At 51.1% G+C, this 4954-nt stretch overlaps 2 non-coding genes across 2 annotated transcripts; both read right to left on the reverse strand.

The window, feature by feature from the left end:
- Positions 1 to 484: 484 nt before the first annotated feature.
- Positions 485 to 556, reverse strand: Trnad-guc (transfer RNA aspartic acid (anticodon GUC)). The gene has a single exon. It is a non-coding gene; the product is annotated as a tRNA-Asp (tRNA).
- Positions 557 to 728: 172 nt separating this feature from the next.
- On the reverse strand, positions 729 to 810 carry Trnas-aga (transfer RNA serine (anticodon AGA)). Its single transcript has one exon. It is a non-coding gene; the product is annotated as a tRNA-Ser (tRNA).
- Between the last annotated feature and the right edge of the window lie 4144 nt (positions 811 to 4954).

The raw sequence follows: 4954 nt of genomic DNA on the forward strand, positions 1-4954 counted from the left end.
GCCTCCTCCCGCCAGGGGTACCTTACCGAGCCGTTCAGCCCCGCCCACAGGTCTAGACCCCACCCCCAGAGCGCTAGAGGTCTGCCGGCTCCGCCCACCACGGTCGTGTTCCCAGGCTCCGCCCACCGCGCTCAGCAGGGGCCCGGCCCCGCCCACCGCGCTCTCGTTTCCCGCCTGGCGCCCCTGGGGTCTCCGTCCTCAGTCCGGAGTGTAGAAAGCGGGAAGCGCTCGGGCTCAGACGATCCTTTCGTTTTTCACCACGTTTCCTCGATTGCTGTCAGGTTTTTCACACCTAGGGTAGGCTCCTTTTCCCCCATTAAGTTAACTGTCAGACCCGCGCTGGCAGCGGCGGCCCGCGGGCCTCGGGCACTGCGACAGCTTGGCCGTCCTGTCTGAACGTCCACTGTGAAGTGACTCGCTGTGTGCCAGTTCCTAGAAATATTTTCCTGCACAAAGATGCGCTTCAAAAAAAATAGATCACCACCTCCCCGTCGGGGAATCGAACCCCGGTCTCCCGCGTGACAGGCGGGGATACTCACCACTATACTAACGAGGAATTGGCGTTTTAATGAGCCACAGTGTCGCCTGATGAGGATATCATGTTCCGCCTGCGCTCAGGCCAAAAGGGGGCGCCCTTGTGGCCTACTGGCGGCTCCGAACCGGACCGCGCTGGGCGGGAAAAGGCCTCGGCTTGGGGATCCCGGGACTGGGGCCCACGCAAAAATGACCGTAGTCGGCAGGATTCGAACCTGCGCGGGGAGACCCCAATGGATTTCTAGTCCATCGCCTTAACCACTCGGCCACGACTACGCCACTGGCTGGAGCTGGCTCCGGGAAGCGCGTGTGCCATGCTCACGCCGCCCGCCCCGAGTGGGGGGCACCTGCGAAGAGCTCGTGAGATCGTGGTGATTGTCTCCTCCGCTTGGGCAGAGGAAAAGGCCAGAGGAGGGACTCGCTTGGCCCTGCGTGTACGGAGGAGGAGAGAAGGGGGCGGGCGGGAGGAAGGGCCAGGACGGACGGAGAGCCGAGGTCGGGCTTCTGAGCAGGCTCCGCAGCGGATTCGGAGGACCCTGGCGATTGTGGGGGCAGTCGGGGCTCCGGGAATTGTCATCCTGCGCGAGCAGTGCCACTCCTGGCTCTGCGGTGTGGTGCGTGCGTTTCATCAGCCCAGCGTGTATTGGCTGCTTATTTGGAACTCTAGCCTTAAGTTGCTACGCCAAAGAAACGTCAGAAACATCACACCCTTACAAACGCAGCAAAACCGGTGCAAGTGATGTTTAGGAACTAAATGAGTAATTGCTTGGTTTTTTGCTTCAGGTATCAGTGGCTAGGGACTGGCCACCGATGCAGTCCTGTTTGGATTGACATAAAAACAAGGCAGACTGGATTTTGCAAGAGTCAGAACTTAGTAGGAAACAAAAACTTCCCGGTTAATTGCCTTCGCGAGCTAATGGGAAACTAATCTCTACCTATCCTAAATAAAAGGACGAACTGTTCTGTTTTGTTCATGTGATGGAATGCAAGAGCACAGAGACAGAGGAGGACAAGTGCTCCCAGCGCCTGGAGGAGCCCACAGCCCACACGAGCAGGACTCAGCCGCTCCCGGCCCTCGCCGGTCCGCTCTGCCCAGCGCTGCTCGCGTTGTCTGTTTGGCCTCGTTTTAGTGTAAAGATCGAGTGAGAACCGGGCTGCCCGCTCACCCCCTCGGGCTGGCCCTAAGCTCCTCGCCTAGACAGCTATGGGCCACCCGGCTACAGAACGTAGCGCAATCGGGGCCCTGCACAGTCTCTAATACCAGGCCCATCGCTTCCTTCCGAGACCTTCCCGCAAGTTCCTTTAGCGTTCACATACTTTAAAATGAATAGGCTTTATTTATTGCCCAGTCTTAGGTTTCTAGAAAAGTTGAGTAGAAAGGGCAGCATTCCAGTACATTCCTTCCCTTTTCCCCATTTCTTTCTTATGACCGATACCCTGCATCAGTGCGGTGCACTTGTTAAAGCGAACACTCACTAGCATACTGGTCCCCTTGGACCCTACAGGCTGTACACCATGCAGTGTAACAGGGAACTCTCCGCCCCAATACTCCACCCACCCGTCTTTCCTCCTTTCCCCCAAGCCTCTGGCCCCTCTGAGCGTTATTGTCTCTGTGGCTTTGGCTTTTCTAGAATGTTAATAGCAGGCTCACACGGGGTAAGTAGCTCTTTCCAATTGACTCGTTGCACTTAGTAACAAGCATTTAACGTCCCACCATTTCTTTTGTAGCTCGGTAGCTTATTTCTGTTCCTTTCTGAATAATAGTCCCCTGTCCATCCGTAGCACAGTATATCCGTGTCTCAGAGGGTGTGTTGGTTGTGTTTGTGCTTGGGGAACTGTGAATGAAGCTGCTATAAATGTGTGCAGATTTTGTATGGCTATCAGTTTTCAGTATCTTTGGGAAAATGCCAAGGAGCAAAGTTGAGGTATCCTAGATAGAATCTTTCAATTTATAAGAAATTGTCACCCCACCCTTCACAGTGGCTTCCCCGGTTTGCATTACCCCCAGTGTTGAGACAGTTTTCCTGCTGATCTGCATCCTTGAGGGCCTGTGGCATTGTCAGTGCACTGGATTTGGGGACTCTGACAGGTGTACAGTGGCCTCTCATTGCCATCTTAATTTGCACTTCTTTGGTGGCGTGTGGTGTGAAGCATCTTTCCATACGCTGACCTGCCATCTGTGTATCATTGCTAAAGTGTCAAACTTTGTGTCTCTTTTTTTTCAGGTTTTTTTGTAGTAGGGATTGAACCCAGGGCCTTGTGTACACTAGGCAAGCACTCTAGCTCTGAACTGTACATCCGGTCGTGGCTTATTTCTTAATTGGTTGTTGTTGATTTTTAAGAATTCTTTGTTTTGGTTTCTGAGACAGAGTCTCTGCTATGGAGTTCAGGCTGGTCTTGAACTCATGATTGAAAGTGTTGCTGGCCCAGGCCGGATACTGTAGCCAGTAAAGCCAGGGAGCTCCTATCTCCCCCAACCCTTGAAAATTACCTCTGGCGCCAAACTAAGACCAATGGGCCACCTGTGCATCTCTAATGCCCCTTGGGTTCCACCCCAGGCCGAGGCTACTTATGTGCCTCACTCCACGTGTTCGAGGGAGAGATCTCCTCCGGCCCCAGGGTGGAGATGCCACGCCCCAGGGGGTCGGGGGTGTTTCTCCCCGCATTCCCAAAATAAAGGTTACTTATATTTTTATACTTCTTATCTTTTCAGCCGACGCCAGTCCTCCTCCTCTACCTTCCCCCTTCACAGATCTATCAATGATCATCCTCCTGCCTCAGCCTCCTGAGAGCTGGGATTACAGGTTGTGCGCCAGCATGCCTGGCTCAAGAATTCTTTTAATATTTGGTTTTATTTTTTGACACTAGGGATCACAGTAAAGATCTTGTACCTGCTAAGCAACGTGCTCTGCTGCAGAGCCGCACTTCTTGCCTCAAGAGGCCTTCTTGTGTTTTGCAGATCACTACCTTGCATATCAGTGTTCTGCAGCCCCTCTATTCTCTTAACATTCACATTTTTAAAACCAACATTCTGTGCATAAACCCATGTTATTCGCTAAGCTCACTGACATGTTCTCTCTCACCCTCATCCTCATGATGGCCACATTTCTACCTTCAAGATATGCTGGGCTTTTGAAAATCGTACACCTCAAAATACTTCCAGCTTCTACTGATCAAGTTCCAAAATCACTTTCACGTTTTTAGGTTATTTGTACCAAATACCTGTGTTGGTTTCCTAGGCATCCCATCACCTGTTACCACAAACATATACTGATCAAGTGAAAGAATTTGAAGAAGTGTTATCTAGAATTATTTCGATTCTAAGATTTTTGAGATCATTATCTATAGATGATTATTTGCTGATAGAAAATTCTTGGATGACAGACAGGTCCTCTGAAATTTTTTTTGTTTCTCAGCTTCTAGCATAATAACTCTAGTATCTTGAGTTTTGAAGTTTTGTAGTTTTTGTTTCGTTGTTTTGGCTGCTTATATGTTTTTTTCTCCCTTCTTTTCCTAAATTTTCTTTGACAATGTATATATAGTTCTCTCTGTCTCTCATGAAGTGTTTTAATACTCAGTTGTGTCACAGGGAGTTTTGGAAATTCAGTGCTTAGGAACCAGAGTACTAACATTCAAATCCTAGCTTCTCCCCTCTGCTGCTTATGCAACCCGTTGAGCAAATCAAGCAATTTGTGTCAGTTTCCTTAGAGGTGAAGTAGAAATAACAGAAAAGCAACTTCAGATTGTTTTGAGGATTCAGTCAGTTACTACCCGCTATGCACTTGGAACACTGCCTGCCCACAAAGTGTTACAGGACAGCCAGTTTTTATCTGGTCTCTCTTCTGTGATGGACAATTCCTATAAATGGCTTTCTCTTACTCAGCTTCATCTTTTGAGTTCCAATCAAGACTACCCCGTCGAGGACCAATCGCTTTCCTGCAGCACCCACTGAATTCCCCAGTGTGACTTGAATCAGTGCCGCTGTGCTCGCTCTTTCCCATCTCTCAACCGGGGTCTTCCTGCCGTCCCCCATCCCCCACAGCTCTTCTCCGATCTGCTCGTGCCTCGTCTACTTGTGCCCCACTGAGAACCCCAAGCTGCTCCCTGTGCTTCCCTCGCTCTTGCAATACTTCGTTTCTGAAATCTGCTTAGCGTTGTGAACATTGTTTCCAGAACACGCAGTACACTGCAGGTCAGATAAGGATAGTGCGACTTTAAGGACACGAGCGTGAGCACCCTCTCCACAGTTAGCGCCCCGAGCCTCACCTGCGGCCTGGCGGAAGTGGCTGAGGGACGCGCGTGACGTCGGAGCCGCTGGGCCCTCTGGAAAATGTAGTCCCAGGTTTCGCGCGGCGCATCCTGGGAATTGTAGTCCTCATCTTCCCGGGGGTGGGGCTTTGGCATGACCGGAAGTGGCCGT

The sequence above is a fragment of the Cavia porcellus genome, unplaced genomic scaffold, assembly GCF_034190915.1.
Source record: "Cavia porcellus strain 051 isolate PalLab524CR breed Dunkin Hartley unplaced genomic scaffold, mCavPor4.1 scaffold_13, whole genome shotgun sequence".
NCBI classification, from domain to species: domain Eukaryota; kingdom Metazoa; phylum Chordata; class Mammalia; order Rodentia; family Caviidae; genus Cavia; species Cavia porcellus.